We start from the raw sequence: 27,452 nt of genomic DNA, 5'->3' as shown, positions 1-27,452 counted from the left end.
AATACACGGAAACGTAATTTGAGATATATCACAAATGCTTGTGCTAATTTTCTATAAATGCAACTTAACGAAAGCGATTGAGTCTTCGTAAGTACACATATGCATCCAGACTCTGAATAATTGGTTCCATTTAAATCTGGTATTATATGATATTTGAGGTCATTGTCATAACAGTCAAGCCACTCTATTTTCAGTGAGGTTAAAACCTGTTTTCTAATATTTTTAAGTTCAATTCTTTTTCATAGAATAAAGGTGCTTGACAAAACACCACTTTTAAAGTGGGAATTTAACATTTTATTGTTCATATGTCCATCCAAATATCACTGAAATGTTATTAACCTAACGTTGTTATACACGGTGTTCTGGTTAAAATTCATTCACAATATTCTATTTATCCCAATTTGACGGGCTTTTTGGTGGAAGAAATTGCTAGATGCATTTGTCTACGACACTTTCTTGTCTTATTGGTTTGGAGGAATCCTTTATGTGTTTAATGTTTTTTTGTGTTTAAAATTCGCTTTAAACGAATAACACTTGCCTGTACATTGGATCTATACACAGCTAAATAAATAAACCCAATGACGCATGAAAGGAGTTAAAGGTTGCCTTAATTAGTTATAAAGTTTAATTATAAAAAAGATACATAAACAGGTAAATACACAGTTTCACCACATGACACACAATCTACGTTGTAAATTTCCATGTTGCAATAAAGAATTAACTTGCGATATACTTTCACCTAAAAAAGTGCATTATCGTTTACAGGTTACGAATAAGCTATGTTAACAATGTTAAAATTATTTTATTTTCTTTCTTCATTGTTTTCACTGTGGTCGTTTAATGACTGTCTTTTTCATCCTAACTCAGTAAATTTCACATTTATAAATCCAAATTTAATTTCGTTGAAACGTGTCTCCCTTTTTATCGAACAGTTAATATTGACATATCAAACACTTTTTGCTTAAACTGTTTGAGACGTCGTCTCGTATTTATAAAAGATACATTAAAAAAGACACTGTATTGTGACAAAAGCAGGCACAACTGCACCGAAGTATTTTTGTGCTAACCTGAGTTTGTTTGTAATACAATATTGTTCATGGAGAGAGAGAGAGAGAGAGAGAGAGAGAGAGAGAGAGAGAGAGAGAGAGAGAGAGAGAGAAATTAAAACCTATTTCACCATCTTCATTTAAAAAGAATGACTGAAGACTTTAGGGTCGTAACTATAGCATATTACTGTAATATCCTGTTAAGGGTGGGAACCTGTTAATCAAAGAACACATTCATTTATGTTCAACCGTGCCTATCCCTTCATTATTCAGGTTGTGTGTTATTTTTCTTTTTAAAACATTTGACACTCTCTGGTGTACAGATTTTGAAAACTGACAGTTTACTCTTAACAGCAACAGTAATTTTAGATACAAACATGTTGGCACGAATGGAATGCTCCACTAAGGTACTTCTGTTGAGATCAGAGGCGGTCACGAGTTCCGATACTTAAATCTGCTACTTGCATTGCTCAAGGTACTCTTATAAAGCGGAACTATATGGAAAACATGTTGTTGCTATCGTTTATTTGTAGAACAGGAATATTCACTAATGTTTTAACAAAGAAAAAAGAAAAGAAAAGAAATTTATGGTTCCAATGTATCGTGATCAAAGTATGGTTTCTAAGCCAACAGCAATATTCTTTTAAGGACACTATATGTTGAGCTAACTAAACAGGAACGTTGATATCAAATAGATGAAATATCTGCGTAAATTTGCGTGACACTTTGCATGAGCTTAAGATATTAAGGTTTTTGCAACTATTATTTTAAATTTTCTTGAAAGTCACATACTATTAGATGTTTCTGGTCAACATTTTACTTATAAATAGAAATGTTGAATTCAAGTATATGACGTATGCAAAATATGATTCAATTTTAAGAATTTTGTACAATAATTATTGCAAGAAAAACATCTTTATAAGAATGTGGTTATTAGAAAACAATCTTGTAAAGATGTAGCTCATGTGAACACTATATTAATATTTATAACTATATTTACACATAAGCGTGTCTCCATAATCCAGTCCACGTATGTTTCGCTGTTGGGTAGTCGTCAGATTCCGCAGGTACGTGAAACCCGGATGCCGTGGTCAAAGGTGACGCTGGTCCGAGAGACAAAACTGGTGTTCTCAATATATAGCTTTACATTTTGGTGTCGTGTCATAGTCGAGATGGTATCTAATCGGTCTTTACAGGGTGCTGTTGACCGTCGGGCCCGGGTTCAGATGCCCGTACAAAACTAACAAATCTTATGTATCCTCTATGATAATTTATTTGCATTTATAAGCGTTGTGTTAGTATTATCAAGCAGTCTTTTGTAGAATCCAATGAAAGCACATTCCGTTCTGTTTTACCTATATTTGTAATAATTTCTAAATTTTTCTATATACCTTGATTTCTGTCTTAGGAATCCATAATAACTGTGTATAAATGAGAAATAATTACTAGGTCGACATGTTGATATGTCTGCTACGCACGAATGCCGATACCACCGACAGTGTAGCATCACTTTTTGATGTGTCATGATCGAGACGGTATAGGAGTCGGTGATTACAGCCAAGGTGATGGGTGCCTTATATCGGCAGACCAGGGTTCGAATCTTCATTAGAGTACGAATAAAAATCGCTAAAGGGTGAAACTCATGATAACGTCCTCCTCTACCACGGGACAAGTTGCATATGCCGTGTAGGCATTCAAAACCGACTATTTCATTAATGGGTGCAGTTTGTAGGGATTTCATTGCGATACATTTAAATGGCAATTACTTGCTTTATTTGGATCCTAGTACATCCATATTCATTTAGAAGGTTTTTATTTTCATGTCCCGATAAATATGACCAAATCAATTTCATATCATGTTTACATTTTTGGACGAGGTTAACGTAAAGATGTGATTCCTTATATTCAGGATTGAATATTGATGTGATGTCACCATGAAATAAATGTGTACTACCCTGGTTTTTTTCTGATGTTCTCTTTTCTTGACCCAGTTGTTTACGTGACTACCGTTGTAATATCTGTAGTGATCAACAGGTTTCGTCTGCTTGTGTTTTGAAGACATTTATGCCGCAGAGCATTAAAAGTTAAATATTGAATATTCTTTGGTTAAACTCTTTTAGTATTAAATTTTAACACAACAATTACAATTTGTGAATTTCATGGCTTGTAATAACCTCACTATATCATTTAACACAAGGTAATACTCGCAGCAAGAAATATGACCACGAATTGTCTTAAAATATCTGTGCATTTCGTCATTTATTACAAACACCACCGTGAGGAAGACATTCCAAACCTTTCCACGTGTACAATTTAAGTACTTTACTGAGTTTTTAATGGCACCTTTTACCGGTAGTATCATGTGCCTGTACCTACTAACTGGGGCCCACAAAACAGGTAAAATGCCACACAATACAACATATATGTTACTCACCATAATAACTTCACGAGTTGTGGTTATATGCAGGGTTAGGGTTATACGGTCAGTTATTGCTCGTGTGTTGTTTTTACTTGCGATGAAATTAACAAGACAAATTCTGGCCACTCGAACTCTAAATTGGAACTTGTTTGAAAAGGATATTGTTATGTGTCTAAGGCATAAACCATCGAATCACTTATGGTCATGTTTCATAGTAGGTAAACCAGTCTCCAGGCTATAAACAAGCGAAGTAACCGGCATTAATAACTCAATGCCGAATTCGGTCACCGTCGCGGTAAACCACATTACATTTGTATGTGATGTTATTATTTGATTGTATTTTACGAAAGCGAATATTGTGTTAGAATATGGATGATTTGTCTGTTATTCCTACTACATTAAGGAGTTTGGTACAATCGAGAAGATTCAACACCATGTAGCAAGATTTATATATGGTGACTTCAAAACCAGAGAAGCATGATGTGTCACCAAATTGATAACTGCCTGGGTCTACCAACACTCCGAGATAGGCATAGTAGGATTCGTTTGACACATCTATATAAAGTAGTCGACGGGTTTGTGCTGGTTGTCTTACCAAATAATTTTTTTTTAAAGACATTAAGACACAAAGGCCAGATTAAAGCGAAAGCTTTCCAAATTTTGAATGTATAAACATTGTAGAAAATACTAGTAACACATAATAGTAGATGTTTTATAGTTGAGCAATGTAGAACACAAAAATTTAGAAATTCTTTCTTCGTAAAAGTAATTGTGGATTGGAATCATCTGAGTAACAGCACTGTGTGCATGCAATCAGTGGATAGATTAAAGCAGCTCTTGAAAAATACAGCTAACGTTCGATTCAGCTCGCGCTTTTGGTGCAGATTTATGCCATTACTTGCACTGCACTTTACACATTCAGATGTATACCTTAATTGGTCCTGCATTGTACACATTCAGATATATACCATAACTGGCACGGCACTGTGCACATTCACATTTGTACATAACTGGCCCTAAGGTGTATACATTCAGATTATGTCATGACTGGCACTGAACTGTACAAAATTCGGATTTATGACATAACTGGCCCTGCATTTTACACATTCAGATTCATTCCATAACTGGCCCTGCACTGAACACATTCGGATTTATGCCGTAACTGGCCCTGTACTGTATATATTCAGATTTAAACCATAACATGCCCTGCACTGTACACATTCGGATTTATGCCGTAACTAGCCCTGCACTGTACACATTCAGATTTATGACATCACTGGCCTGCACTGTACAAACTCAGATTGATGCCGTAACTAGCCCTGCACTATACACATTCAGATTTATGCCATAACTGTCCCTGCACTGTACACATTCAGATTTATGCCGTAATTGGCCTTGCACTGTACACATTCAGATTTATGCCGTAACTAGCCCTGCACTATACACATTCAGATTTATGTCATAACTGGCCCTGCACTGTACACATTCAGATTTATACCGTAACTGGCCCTGCACTGTACACATTCAGATTTATGCCGTAACTGGCCCTGCACTGTAAACTTTAAGATTTATGCCGTAACTGGCCCTGCACTGTACACATTCAGATTTATGCCGTAACTAGCCCTGCACTGTACACATTCAGATTTAGATTCAGATTGTGCAGCATCATTCTGATTAAACAGATTCAGATTTCTCTCTCTCTCTCTCGTTATTTCAAGCGATCTACATTTTTAAGGTTTTATTTGGTAGGAAAAATAACATAATTTTCTTTTGGTAGCATGCAATAATAATAGTAATACTAATACTAATACTGTTACTACTACTGCTAATAATAATAATAATAATAATAATAATAATAATAATAATAATAATAATAATAATAATTATATTAGTAGTACTAATGGTGTTTATTTGTAACACAGGTCTCTGGACCATGATAAAGATCCACACATAACACAGTACATGATGTTTGAGTAAGTAACAGTAAAAAGACAGGAAATGTTATACATACGAGTAATCAATAATAATAATAAAAATAATAATAATACGTTGTTCACAAAAGTAATGCTACTTACAGTAACAGCAACATAGACGGGTATATCATATATGATGATCAAAAGTAAATGAGAAGTTTCAGGAGAATTAAATTATTGATTTGGTCTTCCCATTTTGGTAAAAATGTAACCATTATTTAAGAATGGATCATGTATGGACATTTATAATATAGGAAATAAAATCACCCGCATTTTCATTCTTAATATTTGGATGATGGGGATTATTTTCATAGACCTTAATATTTACATCCAAGTAAAGGCGTAAAAAATAGCAAAATGTTTAACATGGTTTAAATGTATGTCTTATGCAATTTTTCTCTCGTGTCCTCTTAATATTTTTCAAAGCTATCAATTCCATTTTGTACACACCCCCAACTATAACGGTACTAGTGTTGATACTACAATCATAGCACAACGATGTCACCCAGAACTCACACACGCCTAAATAATAATAGTACGACGATTGATACAACAATGAAAGTTCAACGACGTCACCCAAAACTCACACACCTCTAAACAGTACTACTATTGATGCAGTGTTAAGCGTCTATTGGTGTGCATTCCTATCATACTTTGCAAATTAACATATTACATTTAGAAAAAGTAATGCCATAGAAATGGTCTTTCTTCTTGTCTATTATAAGTAAAATGGTTATGTACTGTTATGGCTATTCTGGCAAAAGGTTATACATGTAATGCGTTATTATAGTAAAACTAGCATGTTACATTTGAATACTCAGACTAATGATAGATTATCATTACTCGCTAATAAATTGGTATACATTGGCAGTGCCAAAGGAATGCTTTACAACAATGATACCACATCGCACCACATGGAGAACATTTCAGATTATTCTACACATGACTAACACGCTGGTTACAGTCAAAACAGTCTTATATAAAAGGAATTAAAACCGTGAACATGCAACGAAATATGTAGGGACCAAAGATTCTGAAATCGTTCACCTAATAAAGTACATAAATTATAGTCCTTGCCTTATTGCTACAGAATTCGATTCTGAATAGAATCATCATACATAGAAAAATAGTTACCTTTTAAAACATGTACTATGTGTATAACTGCCATTTATCACACTGCCGTGTACTTCATGGGACGAAAATAATAAAACAACAAAAACAACTTATGTTTAGCACAGTTGGATATAAAACCAAAGGCAATTTACAACTTATTGTTGATGTCCATTTCTTCTGAAAAACCACCCGCATCAGGTGGGGAGAGATGCAATTTTGATGCAGTAACATTTGTTTTTAATAACCGACCGTATTTCATTTTTCATTTTTAAGTATCAACCCCACCACCACTTATGGCCTTTTTATCATGGTTTATGGTTCTTTTCCCTATCATTATCTGATTTAAAGCTCTTTGCCTGCAAATATTATCGTCTGCTGCTAGTTCATCAGCTATGCAACATCGCATGATGTAACGTTTACACTTTATAAACTTTATATGTTATATTTAAATGTAAAGAATAATCTTCACTAGTCAATGTTCCGATATGTTAAAATAGCTATACTTTAGCGGATCAGTCAGATATGTCAGTCCTTTGTCCTGGTGACATTTATTGGATTTCATGAGCTGCCTCTCTTAGGACAAAATGCCAGCTAACCAGTAGCGTGTAACAGAAGTGCATTGTACATAGGCCAAAAATGTAGGAGGCAGTTGAATTCAGAAGGATACTTTGTGAGTTTAACATCCCAAGTATGACCACCTACAACAGAGAAGCCATTACATATGTATTTGAGGGAAAGGGTGTATTTGTGCAAACACGGACTGGCAGTGGAAAATTGTTTATTTATGTGTTCATTCCAGTTGTGTGTTCCTCTAGTCTCGATCATGTAGGAACAGTTCAAACTGGAACTTCTTGATTTTGTTTGGATGCGGTAGCTTGCCGCTGCATCCAACAAAATTAACAGACTCGAAGCAATTAAATATCTGCTCGACCCTCCCAGTTCTTGGCAGGTGAACATGTCGGAACTTTGGCTAGTGAAGATGGTGAAGAATATACTAAATTTTTTCATGATTATTTATAATTCCCCCCACCCCGATTTTACCCCTGAACATATTTTTGCCTACATCTGTAAACTATAACAGATGAACACTACATGTTTACAAACACATCACCCAGGATATAATTCTGCGGGCGTCCTTATTTGCGTCAATGCACACAAACATTTTTCTTGTCCTTGTATAATTTGGAACAAATGTTCAAAGTTTCCGAAAAGTGTTTCGTAAAATCCTTACAATGTTTATTTGAGATAATTCAATTCCAATCAAACCTCTTCATAACAAAATTGCTTGTTTCATAATATATGATTGTAGTCCTTTTATGTTTTTACTGAGTCTGAATATACCTCAGATTAAATAGCAATGGGGAAATTCATAGCAAAGAACGAAAAAATGGTTATCCTCATGTTATGACATTGTCACATGAATAAGACAGCGAGTCTTCAGAGTGGAGGTGTATTAGAGGTGGCGCGCTCCACCGATATCGTTTAGTTTCTGTACTTTTCTTGATATATAAAATTTGCAGAGCACATGTTCCACACTCAAATAAAAGTTTATTTGCAGACGATACAAGTCTCATTATAATGGTAGATAATCCGGTAGTAACCGCTCATAAACTCTCCTCTGACATGGAAAAACTTTCCAAGTGGTCAAATAATTGACTTGCATCTTTCAACCCTTTAAAAACTGAATCCGTGATAATTTCGAGGTAAATTAATATACCCTTCCGTCCACCACAATATATTAGCAACAAAGAATTAAAATAGTTAACGTCTACAAATATCTTTGAGTTTTTCTTCCAAATGACTGCTCATATAAAGTAAACGGCATGGTCAAGAATTTATGTACTGCGTAAACTCGAATTCCTTCTTGAAAATAAATATATAGAAATTATATTTATTTCTTATACAACCCTTTATGGAATATATTAATGTGGCTTGGGACAACAGCACATTACTCGAGCAAGTATAACTCGAACAAAATACAAAAAGAGGCAGCCAAATTTGTGACGGATGATATAGAGATTAAGAGAGAGAGAGAGATAATAGCTTAATGCTTTACCAACTTTTAACGATAGTGCATATGTGGAATGCCTCTGTACCATTTCTTGTCATGTCTATAAAATATAGTTAAATGAATGAAGGATCACATTATTTGCTTGACCTATTGTTATTCATCTGGTGTGTTGTTCTGTTTCTGACAAATGTCATACACCCCATAAGGACAAGGCTTATAGCCCATTGAATGTTCTCAACAATACCGATTCAATACCCTGTGTATGATCAAAGCAATGTTACGGATAAGCAGCCTCAACTTTAAAACTACATCGTTATGGTGTTTATTCAAAACTGAATGTGTACTTTACGTACTTTGCCAATATTTGGTGAAGTGTGGGGAGCAAAAAGATAAATTGCTGGTTTGAGTTACAGTTAGTTAAATAATAATTTGCATTTATTTGTAACTACCGTGGTGCAGTCTTAGTACTCGTACAACGTAAATTTCGTTACAATATATAGGACTATAACAGCCGAATCAACTTTAAAAGTCCTTTATTTATCGCGTGTTTTTAAGACATAAGGAATGTCACCGTTTTGTAAAAAATCTGCATGGTAACCAATATACGGGTGATTCTACAATTACCCTTGTGGTCAATTACCTTATTTAAGTGCGACATTCATAAGAAGCACTAGTTATACAATATATATATATATATATATATATATATATATATATATATATATATATATATATATATATATATATATATATATATATGTCAACAGAACATTATATAAATATGAGTAGTTCTACCTACGTCAATAGAACATAATAGAAACACGAGGAAATGTGCGTATGTCAATGAATCCAAATAATATGGGGATAACACAGGTTCTGTTTCCTCGTTAATCAAGATAGTAGTAAGCACCCCATCTTTGTGGAAGATTTTAAAATAAAATACAGCAGCATCGAATCTTACACAATCAGTTGAAGTGGATATCAACCTTAACTAAAGAAAATGATGAATAAATACGACCGTAATATTGTCATGTTTTAATTCAAAAATGTTTCAAGGAATATATTCTTTCATTATATGAGTGTCAAAATAATAATAACAAAAGCAGGTTGCCAAGTTGTTTTAGCAGTATAAAAGCATTTATGAAACGACAATTTATAAAATTAAAATGAGAAGCTTGAAACCTCCATACAGTCCCCATGATATTAATAAGTCCACCTGTGACGGAACTTTCAACGCAAGAGGGAGATATAATGATAGTGTGATAAGAATAAGATACTATGTATCTAAAATTGATTGCCGGAAGGATTTTGAACCCAAATTTACGTATGTGTGATAATTATACAATGTTATTCTTCAAGCGTTTATTATGACTATAATTAAATATTATACTATTAAAAGTTTATCCTACGTTTGGCGGTTCTATAATTTTATATCTTAAGATAGCCGACACTAATTCAATCGATAAATGCGCTTATGTCCCTACAAAATAGATGGCAGACGACGGACAAGAAAAAAGAACATAGCCTCCATTAGCAATTTGAACATTGCTGGTTTCAAAAGCCTTTGACTCTTGTAGCGAATCTTTTTGATAAGATATTTTAATCAAATTGCTTCAAAATTGGTTTCTAATGAACATAATACATTTATTTTTTTGTTGTTATTTTAGTAAAGCTAACTCCGTGTGATCTTGATTTATCCATACAGGATAATGTTTATCTCAGAATAACACCCGTATTTATTTTGTATGTTTTGTCAGCTTTAATTGCTAAATGTTCAGAGCGATCTCAAGACCGGTATGAACTCTATAACATAAATAACACTAAATGTTATTAGTTATGGCCCAGCACATCATAAGGCGCCTTCGCCTGAATTGCAGATAACTCTTTTACAACAACACCTTTGGGTTATATAATGCAAATTGATGTGTTAACTTAATAACTCTGCAGATGACATCGCTTTACAAATGCATCAGGCTCACACAGAGAGGATGATCTACATTGCAACCAAGAAAGTTTTTATTTTTATTTTGTCGTTGCTGCGTTTTGTTATTTTTAGACAGTCATCAAATATTAATAAAACACCTCTAAGACGAATCAAGCAAACTGTAGTCACAGGCCAGCATTGAATATTTTGCAAACGTTCAACCTATATCTTGTTTGTGTCTCTATCTTTTGAGCAGCCTACAAAAATGCAGCTGGAAGTGAATGAATGGATGCATTAATGAGAAGAAGACAAGAAAGTTCAGTTGTACCAGAACGAAATAAAGGACCACAATAACATCCCTTATGTCAACCGAAGTTATACATTTACAATGGTCAGAATAAAAAAAGAAAAATGAATTGCCCCTATCTCGTAGTTACAGATATCTTGCTAATTAATGTTATTTAACATCTGAACCACTTTGTCAGTAATTTAATCGATTTCCTACATCTCTCACTCTCTGACCCACCCACAGCCCCCAAGAACCGAGGATTATTTAAATTTAATACATGTGAGTGATATCATGAAAAGGCTGGTTTCAGAATCTTACTTTAACACGCACACAGTGGGAGGAAAGGATGCAATGTGTGTTCATTATCATACAGAATTCTTACTTATTGTAAAACAGATGAAGAGATTCAATATACATATCAATGACCTTTTCTAAAATGAAACAAGGTTTACTGGTGTTTTTTGGTCAAAGCACCAAATGAATTGTTTAATTAGTAGTAGTGTCCACGCTGTTTAATATTTTCCTCACTTGATATGCATCAGAATGGCCAGACATGCAACCGCGTGACTAATTCTCTCAATTACTAGCAGGCTGTTGAATCCATACAATCTTCAGAAATATTGACCACATATGTTAAGTTATTAATACATTTTGAATGAATCAGTAAATGAATATTATAACTTGCATTGTCTTCCATTAATGATATGTTGACCTGAGCTTATGGTATATGTGTAGGTAACAGGGTTGACGAAAATTAAAGGATAAATAAACATTCCATGAATGTCAATCAAATCGTCATTCTTGGAAACTAATGTTACCAGATCTTATATATTATTTCGTAAATGTATGAGGGAAATTTAAATATAATTATAAGACTAGAGGCTAACTCCACAATTTAACCTGTCACTATCACTTGATATATTAAGTGAAAAATATCTAAAGAGTTTCATTTAAGTTATTGTTATTAATATTGTACAGAAGTAACATTGATCAATTTAGTATGTGTGAACGTTGAATGTAAACAATAATGATCGCATTTGTTGAATTGTCTAGAAGCTCCACCCAATGAATATTGTCAATCGCACGAATCTCTTAGTAGGTGTATTGTATTGAACGGCATATGTTCGTAGATTGCGTTATATAGTTTTATCGGAAGGAAAAATAAAATAGCCCTTGGATTGCTATCAAATATACAATTCTGGAAGCTTTTATTATCACATCTGGTATGTCCTTTTTATATAATAAAACTCTTCGCATAATTTATTATACATTTTCCTTTAAAAATTGATAATTAAATTCAAATAATTCCATTGTGTGATATCACGTGGCAGAAAAATGTGAGATCTTTCAAGACATAGATATCATACCTGTACTTGATTGTCATTTTATGGCATTTGTAGGTCTTGGCTATTTTTGCTAGGAGATATATACATATAGATTAATAAGAGATCGCATAAACTTATTGAATTATTAAATTGTTTATACTTGCCAGCAGCAGACCAATATATCTCCAGGTACGTGCCAACATGATCAAGTGAACATGTTAATATTGAATATAAAAATTTAAACAGTCCAACATGGCGCACAACTATATAGGAAGCATGCGAGTCAAATACCATGTGAGTTCTAGTTTACAAGTGTCAGTCATTGATATGAGTGACGGTTGAAAAATGTAGTATCACCAAATGCCGTATGAACCTATATGAAGAGTAATTTGAGGAAAATTGTTCATCACCAGAGAAATGCATTGGGATAAAGATTCATTTGAACGTAACGGAAACGTTCGTTACAAAGTAACTTAACATTATGGCGTTATATTATAGAATTAGGCATTGATGTAGTAGTGAAAACTATTACTGTCTGGCGACAGGGAGGTCAGTCTAGCAGACACATTCATTAAATATATAGTTTTTATTCTTGAATATATTATGTGTATATATTTTGAATAACTTTAAAACAATACCTTTACTTTTGTTAAAAAGGATTTGCATTATTAGGTGATAGTATTGCGTTCTTTTACCGCGTTAAACACCTTTTAACTGAAACTAACAAAACAACTGTCTATTAAGACAAAGAAAGCTAAGATTTATTAGTGTGCATCTGATAATAACATCGTCAAAAGATTTATTTTCAGTGATTCCTTTGATTTATCCTATCTTATTTAAGCACTTTTAAAACTGTTAAAATGAAATAAAAAGAAATGCATATTTTTCTTGGTTCGCCCACTATTATATTTGCTCGCTTTACAAATATCGTACTAAACACATTTTCAGTTAACATGCTTGTCATTAACATTATTATGTGATTAACAAATTATACATATCCAATATAATATCATTTCGAAAAAAGTTAAAGTTTAATCTATGTCATCTTACAACCATCAACTGTCAACTGTGTTCGCTTTGCAAATATCGTGCTAGACACATTTTCTCACATTTACTTTCTTACCTGTTGCATTTATTGATTTGCTTATATGTGATAGCGTACTTTCTAATTCGTCGGTAAAAGTAGTCATATTATGTTGACAGAGTTATTGATTTACTATGCTCAGAGCAATACTTATTCTCATATTACGACTTTATAAGATTTAATTATCCCAAATAGTGCACTAATCCATTTTATTTGGGAGGCATAAGAGATGTTTTCTATTAAGCAAATATTGATTAAAAGAGCTTAAATAGATCTTCTACACCTTCTACATCAAAGTTAATGTATCACTTTTAAACATTGATTTGGCATAGATTCAATGCGATCGACATGCACCTTTTTTCTCTCATTTGACATGTTATGGGTCCCAGAAGGAAACCGCCATATATTGTCAACTATTTTGTTATGCCGGTGACAGCCAGTCTCTAAAGTCGGTGCACTGTGTTTTTCAAGTAGACATATAAACCTATATTTGTTTCAGTGTACCAAGTGTGTCTTCCAGATATTTGCTAGCTTGATAGTTCCAACATATTAAAATATGATTAATCATACCATATAAGGGTCAAGTATCGATCTTTACTTGAAACGGAATATAAGAAGCGAAGATTTAAATTTTAACTGATCTGACACCATAGCTATGGTATCAAATTCATGACACTGACGAAGTAATAGAGGTTATACATTAATCATTTTCATAATTTCTTTTTATTAACATGTTGAAAAGAGTGTACATACTGAAGAAATGTCAAAACATTCATGTTGTCAAAGATAAATGGCAGACGAATCAAGAACTGCCAATTACAAACCCATGCGATATGGAATGTCTTCTGCCCCTCCCCCCCCCCCCCGACTCACTCAATAATATGTAACGAAGGAGATCCACGAGATCACATCAAAATTTAAACTTGGTAAGGAACACTCTATACCATTGAAATGACCCTGAATAGAAGATTAAGAACCAAGAAAATAAAAGCCAGGAACAGCGGTATATAATTGCCAATCAGTGGAGAATACGCTTGGGGTATGTGATTATTTTTGTTGTTGTTGTAGGGGTTTACGCCATTTTATAGCAAGAGACATGCTACATTTGGCAGCCACTATAAATGGTATAGGAAGAACACGGGAAAATCCGCGAAAGAATGACTGACCCACAAGAAGCTACTGTCAAGTTTTCTTACATACCCACATTACCTAATCCGAGACTCGAACCCATTCACAGAGGTGAGATGGCAGTGATCCGTAAAGGCCCCCGGGGTATGCGATACGAGTAAGGTAGCAAAACGTATCCAGCATACAAAGCGTCAAGTGCATGTGCGCAGAAAAGTAATGTATATTTCTCAAGGAGACCGATACAGCAACGTACTCTAATGTGATATAATTGTAAAGAATAACAAGGAGTAATACAAGAGTTTTGAAAAGTAATAAAGAAATGTAATACAAAGAAACGTAATTTGAGATATATTACACCTGCTTCTGATTATTGTCCATAAATGCAACATAGCGAAAGCGATTGAATCTTCTTAAGTACACATATGCATCCAATCTCTGAATAATTGGTTCCATTTAAATCTGACATTATTTGATTATTGAGGTCATTGTCATAACAGTCAAGCCACTATATTTTCAGTGAGGTTTAAACATGTTTTCTAATATTTTTTAAGTTCGAATTTTTCATAAGATGAAGTTGCTTGCCAAAACACCACCTTTAAAGTGGAGATTTAACATTTTATTGTTCAAATTTCCATCAAAATGTCACTGAAATTGTATTAACTTAACGTTGTTATACACGGTATTCTGATTAAAATTCATTCTCACTATTATATTTATCCCAATTTGACGGGTTTGTTTTGGTGGAAGCAATTTCTAGATAAATTTGTTTACATTACTTTCTTGTCTTATTAGTTTCAAGGAATCCTTTATGTGTTTAATGTTTTTTGTGTTTAATATTTGCTTTAAATGAATATCACTTGTCTGGAAATCGGATCTATACACAGCTAAATAAATACACCCAATGACGCATGAAAAGAAGTAAAGGTTGCCTTGATTAGTTATAAAGATTAGCTATGGAAAAAATACATAAACAGGTAAATACACAGTTTCACCACATGACACACAATCGACGTTGTAAAGTTACATGTTAAAATAAAGAAATAAACTTGCAAGATACTTTCACCTAATAAAGTGCTTTATAGTTTATATTTTAATCTAGTTCTTTAATGACTCTCTTTTTCACCATAACTTAGTCAATCTCACATTTATAAATCTAAATTCAATTTCGTTGGAACGAGTCTCCCGATTTACTGTAGCAATAAATAATTGATAGAAAACACTTTTTGCTTGTACTGTATCAGGCGTTGTCTCGTATTTATAAAAGATACAAGTAAAAATACATTTAATTGTCACAAAAGCAATCACAACGGCAATGTATTATTTTGGTGCTAACCTGAGATTGTTTGTAAAATAATATAGTTTCAGAGAGAGAGAGAGAGAGAGAGAGAGAGAGAGGGAGAGAGAGAGAGTAAAATTAAAACCTATTTCACAATCTTTATTTAAAAAGAATAATTAAAAAGTTTAGAATCGTAACTTTAGCATTTTATCGTAATATCATGGCAGGTTTTCATATCCTTGTAACTTTTAAGGGTGGGAACAAGGGAACGAATGAACACATTCATTTATGTTCATTTATGTGCCTTTCCCTTCATTATTTAGGTTATGTGTTATTTTTCTTTCTAAAACATATGAAACCCTCACTGGTGTACAGATTTTGACACCTGACAGTGTACTCTTAATGGATTATAAAACAGTAATTTTAGATATATATACATCTTGGCACGAATGGAATGTTCCACTAACGAGCTCCTGTGGAGATCAGAGGCGATCACGAGTTCCGATACTTAAATCTGCTTCTTGCATTGCTCAAGCTACTCTTATAAAGCAGAAATGTATATAAAACATGTTCTTGTTTCGTTTCAGTGAGGAACAGGAACAGCCACTAGTTTTTGTGGTTCACCATATAATACTTTGGAGAGAGAGAGGTTATTTGAAAATTGTTTTAAAAAAGATAAAGGAAAAGAAAAACAATGTATGGTGCCAATGTATCGTGATCAAAGTATGTTTTCTAAGCCAACAACAATATTCTATTACGGACACTATATGTTGAGCTAACTAAACAGGAATGTTGATGTCAAATAGATTAAATTTATGGATACATTTGCGTGACACTTTGCATGGGCTGAATCTATTGAGGTCTTTGCAACTTTTATTTTAAATTTTCTAGAAAATCACAAACTATTAGATGTTTCTGGTGAACCTTTTACTTCTAAACACAAATATTGAATTCAAGTATATGACGTATGAAAAATATGATACAATTTTAACAATAATTGTTGCAAGAGAAGTATATTTATCAGAACGTGGATATTATAAAAACAATCTCGTAATAGTGTTTATCATTTGACCACTATAATAATGTCAGTCCACGTATGTTTAGCTGGTGGTTAGTCGTCGCATTCTGCAGGTACGTGAACCTCCGATTCCGTGGTCAACATATATATATATATATATATATATATATATATATATATATATATATATATATATATATATATATATATAGGTGCCGTATATCTGCAGACCCGGGTTCGAGTCTTCCTTAGAGTACGAATTCAAATCGCTAAATGTGAAAACTCATGACAGCTTTCTTCTTTATGATGGGATAAGTTATACATATCGTGTAGGCCTTCAAAACCAACTTTTTCAGTAATGTTTGTATTTTGTATGAATTTAATTGCACATATCTTTAAATGGCAATTAATGACTTTATTTGGATCCATATACATCCGTATTCGTTTATATAAACTGCATATCGTATTTAAATATTTGGAAGAGCTTAACGTAAAGGTGTGATTCCTTATAATCCGGATTGAATGTTGCGCGCCACGATGTCACAATGAAAATAAATATGTACTACCCTGTGTTTTTTCCTCTGACGTTCTCTTTTCTTGACCCAGATTGCAATTAGTTACTGTTGTAAAACTCTGCGGAGATCAACAGGTTTCGTCTGCAAGTTTTTGAAGACATTTAAGGCGGACAGAATTCAACATTAAATATTGAACATTCTTTGATTAAACTCCTTTTTAGCACAACAGTTAACATTTATGTTAATTTGAGTATATGCAATTCATTTCATGTAATAACTTTCAGTATACCATTTAACACAAGGTAACACTCGCAGTAGGAAATTCGACAATTTCTTAAAATATCTACGCATTTCGTCACTTATTTGGTACACCACCGTGCAAAAGCCTTTCCAAACCTTTCCACGTGTACAATTTGAGTACTTTACTGAGTTTTAAATGACAACGTTTACCGGTAGAATCAAGTGCATGTGTCTACTAGCTGGGGCCCACAAAGCTAGTAAAATGCAATATAATCTTGACTTACCAACACGACAAATCCACGAGTTGTATTCACAACAGTCATCTCCAGGCTTGTACGATCAGACATTGCTCGTGTGTTGTTATTGCTTGCCATGAAATTAACGAGACAAAGTCTGACCACTCGAACTTTAACATGGAGGCTGTTCGAAAACGAGGTAGTTTTGTATCAAATGCATAACGCATCGAGAAACACAAAATTTTAAATTCGAGTACTTCATGCGATAAAACTGCTTCTTAAACACTCTATTTCATGTTTATTGTTTCTAAATATTGCTTTTAGTTTTAATTATCCATAGTAACGATTCATTTTCAGTCTATGAAAATATCATGTTTGTCGTGATTTGACAAATTTATTGGACTAAGGATTTTTGTATACAATTTTATTTAAAACATTATTTCCTTAAGATTTTTGTACCATTCATTGATACATGCAATATATTTTGAGTACAATGATCTTAATCACTGAATAAGAAATGGTAGGTAAAATTTTTTTAATGTTTTATTGATATCTATTGCTTGGAGGATTACAACTATAAATGATCGTAATATTCGCATATTAATGAGTTATTACTTGCCTGTAAATCTTACCTGTACACGAATACATAATTTAACCAATTAACTCATACAACTAGGTGAATATGACCTTGTTCTGGTATTGGGGTTTAATACTGGTCCAATCACCTTAACAGGTAAATCCAATGGTTGTCCGTTTGACACAATATATCTTTTGCAAATAAGGTTCCAATAAAAAAAATGCAGCATTGAAAATTGTTTCTGAAAAGTAAACCATTGTCCCAAAAAAATGTGATCTGTTCAGCATTTGTTTATGGGTTTGGAATTAAATTTAATATGTATTATCTCTATTTATTTCTTCATTCTTTTTATCTAGCGTTGGGGTTTCAAGAATTAGGATAAATTTAAGTTTATAAATCTGAGATTATTTATTTGTTTAAAAGAATCCCGATTTATACATTGGCACTTAATGTACAAAACACTTTTACATTTTTACTTTACCAAGAGTTGTAACAGTTTAGATATTTCTAAAAAAAATGTCTCTTTAAAAAGACCATATATTACACAACTGCTCAACAATGCATCGAACTTTATTTTTGTAAAAACGTGAGATTATGGAGAATGTTATATCATTTCATGCAGAGAGAGAGAGAGAGAGAGAGAGAGAGAGAGAGAGGTAGGAGGGGGAGTGAGAGATAGAGAGAGAAAGAATATTGGTGGGTTGTGTTCGGATCCCTGTGACTTTCAAAGGTGAAAACAAGTATATCAAAAATAATCTTCATTTGTTTTCAACAGTGCATGTCTGCTCTGTATTCAGACAGATTGTTTCTTTGTTTAAATAAATTCGATACTATCGCTGACGTACAGATTTTCAAACCCGGTATTGTACTATAAATAGGTTACAAAACAGTATTGTTTCAGCATGTAAACATAGTCTCTGTATAACTAGAATGGAAGTTTCCATGGAGCAAATCATTGTTATTAGGCGTCAATTTGCGGGGCTAATGAATACAAATGGCGGATATGGAAGTGCACACATTTCGTGACATCACTTTAAAACAATGGATAGCGATCATGAGGCATCACTAATTCGTGAGAAGTAACCACGTAATTCTTACATTGCTGAAGCTACTATTGTAGACCTGATAAAACATGGAGAACATGTTTTTATATTTTTTTGATGTTTTTGCTCTGTGAAATATCGACCTCAAAACAGTCTTTGACCTAAGGTACTGGGCATTTTATTTGAGAGAGAGAGAGAGAGAGAGAGAGAAAGAGAGAGAGAGAAGTTTGAATGGGAAATTTTACAACAACAAATCAGAGTTCCCATTATCAAGTAGCTTTATCAAAATACTCTTTCCCTGATTTGCAGAAATAAAACATATAATTGTGCGAATTATATAATAATTGTCTTGTTTGGCAACTGTTAAAACAACCACCACCACCAAATATAGACCACAAAGACTGCGATATAGTATAACGCAGATACACGTGGCATATATTGATACATGATTAGCATTATCTTTGAAAAAATGAAGACATATTTTGTATAATTTTCATTGAAAATATAGTATATACTACAATAGACTATACATCAGACGAGTGATATGCCAAGACAAGAAAATATAAGTAGCATTTAACAGGACACACACAGCCTACACCAACCATATATATATATATATATATATATATATATATATATATATATATATATATATATATATATATATATATATATATATATATATATATATATATATATATCTATATATATATATAATGTATTTAACTCGAGATACCATATTACTTCTTCTAAACTATCGCTTGGTTTACACTAATGTGGTTGGCGCTACTACAAAATGTCAATATTGGGAGATACAAGTATATGAATTAAAACATTAGGGAATGGATTTGCAGTTCTAACATTTAAGTATGTACTGACTTGTTTTCTAAGTTGTTGAACTTACTTTTGTGTCTGAAGGAGACCATGCATATTGGTTCCTACACAAAATGTGCTGCCCGCCATGTATAGCCTATCATGTGCTGCAAATTGGAATTTTCTGCAGGAAAGACTTTTCTACACATAGGTCTCTAACAAAAAGACATTAAATGTAACACATGACCATTCCTGTTTACCCAAAAATAACTCAGGTGTGGAGTTTGCGTTCCCATCAGGATACACGTCTAAAAATAGACCTTATTACGCATGTACACATAATTTTTTTTTTTTTTGGCTCAGTCTGTGTCAGACGATCCTATCTTCTTACAACTAATTCACTAATCAAAGGTTTAGAACACCATGATATAAAAATTTCAAATATAATGTGGTGTGCAATATCATTAGTTCATGCTGCTAATTGATTGACATGTGCTACGAATTGTCAATCACAACGTCCCAAATGGACACTCTTTCATCGAAGTAGACAATTCAAACTATGCATGATGGAAACCATAATGAATCATTATGATTGTCAAGATGGTAGCGAATAATTTTTAATACACACTGTAGGAAGCAATTCCCAACTGGCAAGTCTTTAGCAGTTCAAAGACAATAAAACACATGGACCTTCCTGTGTGCAACGAGATTAGAGAATGAGCTTTTCAGAGAATAACACGTTTCTTACGAATCTCAAATACAAGTCAACCATGTTTTCAACGCCCAACTGGCGCGACACACATTGTCATCCACAGAACGATACACGTGACACTGCCTTTTCAAGCATCTATTCACCACTTGTACTAATTATACAGTGACAGGAAAAAACAATATAGTAACCTCCAAAGAATCATTATAAAATCTCCATCTTCTCTTAATAATGTAACTCTGCTTCACTTGCAACATAAACAAATAGATCTAATTTACCAAACTATGGATTCAAGCAGGAAACAACTTCTAAAACTATATTGAATTAACTCTACACAAGATCAATGCATACATCTTATCCATAAGAACATACAAATTTAGGCATCTGTCATCATTAATTCACTAGAATCACACTATTTACACAGCCGACGGGCGTAGATTAATATGATACTAACTGCGCGGCTTTGTCTCTCAACCCGTTATGACTGTTTGTCTATACCCATCTAATTTAATAATCACGGGGACACGATTGTTACCCACCCAGTATATTTATCACCGGTCAGTGCTGTAAGTATATGAAATAACTGAACTCAGTTTAATAACATGTCTCTATCCTGAAACAACACATTGGCGTTTCTTCGCCGAGTATGTCTTCGTTTCATCCATTAGTTTGGTCCTTTGAGCCGTAATTGGTCATGGCGACAATTCTTGCTTATCGGTTTCATCATCGCTATCGTGTATATCTTCGTGGCTATCGGTGTGTGTATGTTCACGTTCTGGTCGCACCAAACATGGTTTTAGTCTATTGAAGTGAACAGTCTGAGTCGCCTTATGATTGCTCTTTGCGATCAGGTATGTAACATCCGTTACTTTCTTAACAAGCCGCCATGGTCCAGTCCATTTGACCTTTAGTATTCCTCTCGTGAAACAGTTTATTGTAGGAAGTATTCCTCATGATGGATTCCACTTTCATATTTCTTGCGAGACGACAACTGTTCCTTGACAAGTACCTCTTTGGCACATTCCAACTCTGCATTTATCGCATCGTACTGCGCTTCAAGGTTCTCGTAATGCTGCTCTAGCTGATGTTTTTTCCTCAACCACGGTTAACCCATCTTCTGCCGCGCGGACCTTCCCTAGTTTTGGTTTCTGAAAGTTCCAGTTCTAGTCGTTCGATCTCCAGTCGAAGGCGTTTCAACGATACTTCTCCACTTCGGTGATCCGACATTATGACTGGAAATCCCGAATACCGGGACGAAAATCAAGAAAGTCCTAAGACGGTTAAGAGGTGCTCGTCTATGCGTAGCTGCCTAATTCTAGTCCTTCATCATTTAAGTCACTGCGGCTCTCGACCGATCGTTCTCTTAACAAATGGTCCATGGTTGTGCATAATTTTTCTAACTTCTCAGTAATGAGGGTATCTATAATCTCGAGCAGACTATCAGCGGGCGATCTAAACGTTCTCTTGGCTACAGGGTACGTGGTTGGATTGTAACTGTCCGATCTCACGTTCACAGGCGCACCCTCCTTTACAGTTTCGAACCTCAGATCTTCAGACCTGCCACCAATTGCACGTGCATTGTTAACAACTGTATTGGTCCCGCACGGAGTCGAGGTCACAAGGAACTGGACGTTACTGTTTACGTCCACATGTTTTCTCTGCCTCGCATTAGTAGGCGCCAATGGCGACAAGAATCGTCTCTGAACAGATTGTGGTAAAGGCGTATCGATTAAAGATGTAGGGGTACCTCTTCCTGTAGCCATTATAATAACAAAATAATTCCCCTTCAGTATCCTTATTAGCCTGTCGCGATTAATATGTAAGACACTTGCCAACTACCAATTGCTATTTAAAACAGATTTAGAAGTAATTGTTGTTGTTGTTATTATTATTATTATTATTGTTACTGCCAAATCTGTTACGAAATTTAAATAAATTCAGTATTAAACTCATCGACTTAACACAATACAGCAGTGTGTGTGTCAAATAAGGTTTATTTATTAATGGTCGCTAGTCACAAGTACGTAGACCAATGCATGTCGCTTTCAATTCACTGAGAAAGAAGTAGGTACGAAAATAGAGCGAGATGAAACATTTTTTGGTCAAATCTATGTCTATATATTTTCTGCTATTTTAAGGAGGGGGGGGGGTGATTCTCAAACACGAGATCTGATTTACAGTTCTTCTCTTATTAATTAAAAATTATATAACCAAATTCATGAATCGGGAATGCACAAAATTTCGTGGCCAATAATTCTGATATTATAAAAACCATTCCAGCTTAGTTATTTAGGGAAGAGTCAATCGTTTCGCCCCATTCTATTTCCACGTATCGACAATGTAACACGATGCTTCTGACTGACTAAACCCGTGAGCCATCTCTAACTTCACTTGCTTGTCTGCATCACTGCTGATAGTACGTCCTAGATAAAATATTCCGTCTTGACTGGACATATGCACTCAAATTAAACATATTTCTTAAGAGCAGACTAAATATCGCGAAATCAAAATAATTTATTTAAAGGCGCTGTATCATTTATATTTATATTTATTTGTTTTTAAATTTTATAGGATACGTCATTCTTTTCAAATTGCGAAGGAATTGTCTGTTCCATACATAATAGAAACTGATCACTTTCAACCCAATCACATAGCTATTCACATAGCCATCGCTAGCCACCAGATATTTTCTTGTTACACGCACACGGGTATTTACTTGACCGAGAGGTTGTCAAACCCTGGTATCATTCTCGCCAGAAGTCATAAGTTTACCCCAACTTTACAAAAGCTTCCATACACCTTCATTTGTAAATTAGAAAGCCCGAGGAGTCCATACTATTCCTAAAGTTTACTCAATTAATGTAAGACCACATATAAAACAACCTGCCAAATATATATCAAGCGCACATCTGCATGTTTTATCTTCATCATGTTTCCGTTCCGCCAACCGTTCACACCTTAGAAAATGTATGACTATCCCCTAACACTGGGAACTATTTTAACTCCGCCACCTTAGGCCAGTCAATGTATGCTTTCCATACACATTTCGCCCATATAACTGCACCATATTTGTCCACATGGCGACATAAACCTAATCTGCCAAGTCCTTTCTTATTTATTCCTTATGTAATTTAGCGGTTTCCTACAGTAAATACTCTGCCCTTGCAGTCACACCACCAATGTACACCACTAGATTTTAATATGGACTATCTTACGACAGGACATTCATTCGGTTCTGGCCGGAATTCACTACTAGTGAACCATGACATCATGGAAATTCACTAACACTTCAATCCGTGACATTTGCTCCTAATAATTGGCTAACTATTTCGGGCTAGCAATATTTCAACGGCGCCGAATTCCAATAATCACATAAGTAATCACACAAATCTAAGAATTCCTTAAAACGGGGCGCTATAACCAAATGCGTATACTCTAAATTTATTGCAATACTTCCTTGTTTTCTTCTTGCAGATTTGCTAAAGGTACATAACGAACGACTCATCTTAATCGTCAGTTGTCTTTTACAGCATAATCACGCGTACAGGTCGGATTGTGTTCGAATGTTGCAGTGATTGGTTAATTTAACCTTGTGCTTCGAGTATCAGCCACAAAATATACACAGACACATCTTGTAGGATCTGTATCAGAAACACAATATACACAGACACATCTTGTAGGATCTGTATCAGCCACACAATATACACAGACACATCTTGTAGGATCTGTATCAGACACACAATATACACAGACACATCTTGTAAGATCTGTATCAGACACACAATATGCACAGACACATCTTACAGGATCTGTATCAACCACACAATATACACAGACACATCTTGTAGGATCTGTATCAGACACACAACATACACAGACACATCTTGTAGGATCTGTATCAGACACACAATATACACAGACACATCTTGTAGGATCTGTATCAAACACACAATATACACAGACACATCTTGTAGGATCTGTTTCAGACACACAATATACACAGACACATCTTGTAGGATCTGTATCAGACACACAATATACACAGACACTGTATCAGACACACAATATACACAGACACATCTTGTAGGATCTGTATCAGACACGATATACACAGACACATCTTGTAGGATCTGTATCAACCACACAATATACACAGACACATCTTGTAGGATCTGTATCAAACACACAATATACACAGACACATCTTGTAGGATCTGTATCAAACACACAATATACACAGACACATCTTGTAGGATCTGTATCAGCCACACAATATACACAACCACATTTTGTACGATCTGTATCAGACACTCCATGTCTTTTCTTGGATAGATACACGAAAAATATCCCTGATATACAAGTAACGTTTGCTTTATTAGTAATGGTGATCATACCTAATGGTCTTGCAGCATCATTTGGAGAAGACATTGTTCATGGTTTTTTTTAAATTTTAATAACTGGTTATATTTGTTGGTGGATAGGCAACATTTGTACAGGTACGTTTGCTTGAATTATATTCACTGATTCTGGAGAAGTCATATAAAGCTTTTTTTCTATATTTATAGTATGCTTGATGGCAGATCATCATCATTTGGTGCAAACCTGATAGGTCTTCATTCGTTACGTTTGGTCTAAAATTAGATCAATTCTATTCATGGAGTGTTTTGTAAGCTGGTGGTTCAGTTTTTGTTTAATTTTAATAACAGCTGTTTCACTATGTTGGTAATCGCGATCATAATTGAAGGCGAATTTGCATCCTTCATATAAACTGAACCATATTCATGCCTTGATACTTCTTGAAAATGTTGTCAAATTCTACTGTGACATTGTTAATACTATTTGTAATAACTGTGACCACATCTAATAGTAAATGGGCATAATGTACTAACTTTTACAAGCCCTTGATGACTCGACGATCTGTTCCCAATTTTTTTTTCAAAATTGGCCTCTTGGTGTCTAAAAATAGGTTTAGAATAAGCATCGGTGACAAAGGAACAATAGTGGATGACTATAAGATAGTAAAATCTTGCAATGAGAATACCGATCTATTGGCTGCATACAATCTCCAGGAATTCAAGATAAGACAATTGTTTTCTTTTTAACCATGGAGTGCTGAAATCATCCTTGATAAACTTCAGTAATAAACAATTTCAAGTTAGCTGATATGATGGGAATATTGGATGACAATGTGGCACAGTTTGGATTTAGAAGTAATGTGGCATCATAAGATGTCTTCTGGTTGAATACCAATGTCTGTTTTGGAGGAACAACAATAATAAGATTATCAAGATGAATGATATGATATCAGATTTCTATTACTAACTCGAAAATGGAAAAAGTTGTTTAGTGAGAACAATATGTTCACACGAATATCCCTTCAGAAGTAATGATAATAGTTTCAAAATAACAGTCGTTGCAACTATACTGGATTGATATTATTTTGATCGTGTGTGTCTCTAATTAGGATTTTTAAGTAGCTTTAAAACGTTTCAGTCATATCGCTACGATATCTGCAGTGTGGATGTCTAGCAATGTGGTATCATGCCACAGACATATAGCATCATGTCCCACTCAGTTATATTATCCTGACACCAGACCGACCAGTCTTAACACTAACCTATTAATGCTGAGAGCCAAAACGAGGCAGCTGCTAGTACAATTTGTATAAGACTTTGGTATGACTCGGCCGGAGTTAGAACCCCTGACCTCTGACATCTGAGGCAGACGCTCTAACCACTAGGACAACGGAGTGGTTGATACCATTTAGAATGAGAAGATTTTTAAGATGACCACTGTGACAGTCATAATGGATACCTGATTGTCGTCATTTCATTAACTATCAGCTAGATTTGATAAGACGTCTTTTGACTAAAATTCCATGACAAAATTAAGGTTAATTCATAAGTACTGACAACAAGATTTTGAAGATCATACTTGGCATCAGAGCTGGACCAATCACAAATTACAAGAAGTCTTTTAGCGAAAACCGTTGAATGATATGACCATTCAAGATCAGTAGCAACAACAAGATTACCAACATGGTTACTGTAGTGGACGTGTTGGCCGTCTGAATAGCACAATTTTCACTAAGGACCAACTAGTCATAAAACGTCTTGTAGTGAAAACCCTATGTCAATTTCACTTTGTATTCAAGAGGAGCAGTGATAACAAATTGTTCAATATGGCCACCGTGGCAGACATAATAAATTTCAAGGTAGCACCGTTTTCATTTGGGACCAGCTAGACTATGGAATTAATTTTTAAAGTTTCATGGCAATCTTTCAATTAATTTGACAAGTAATGATACCAAACTTCTGCTAATGGACCGAAATATTGTTGATAACAAAACATCCCACATGCTCTTCTGAGATTTGACCAGCAGAACTAAAAGAGAACATACTTTTCAGTTTCCACTATACTCAAAATTACAGACAGTTCCAAAAGAAAAGTGATTTTTTGACTCACCACTGTATCCTCATAGAACTGGGTTTATTTTGATTTCATTTTATTGAAGGAATGTTTGAAATCACAAAACATGGACCCTAATGGACAGGCTGGGATAGTTGGTGGGAAGCAATAGTAAAAATAGTTTCACAGCAGAAAACCAACAATAACATTCCACAATGTAACACGTCTGTCACCTTTTGCTACTTATCTCGCTTCAATAAATAAATCCCGAATATTCATCACAGAATGTTTGCCCTTTACCATCA

Source organism: Sinohyriopsis cumingii, unplaced genomic scaffold (genome assembly GCF_028554795.1).
Source record: "Sinohyriopsis cumingii isolate HCF-2022 unplaced genomic scaffold, ASM2855479v2 utg001908l, whole genome shotgun sequence".
Taxonomy (NCBI): domain Eukaryota; kingdom Metazoa; phylum Mollusca; class Bivalvia; order Unionida; family Unionidae; genus Sinohyriopsis; species Sinohyriopsis cumingii.
This window is presented reverse-complemented; position numbering follows the sequence as displayed.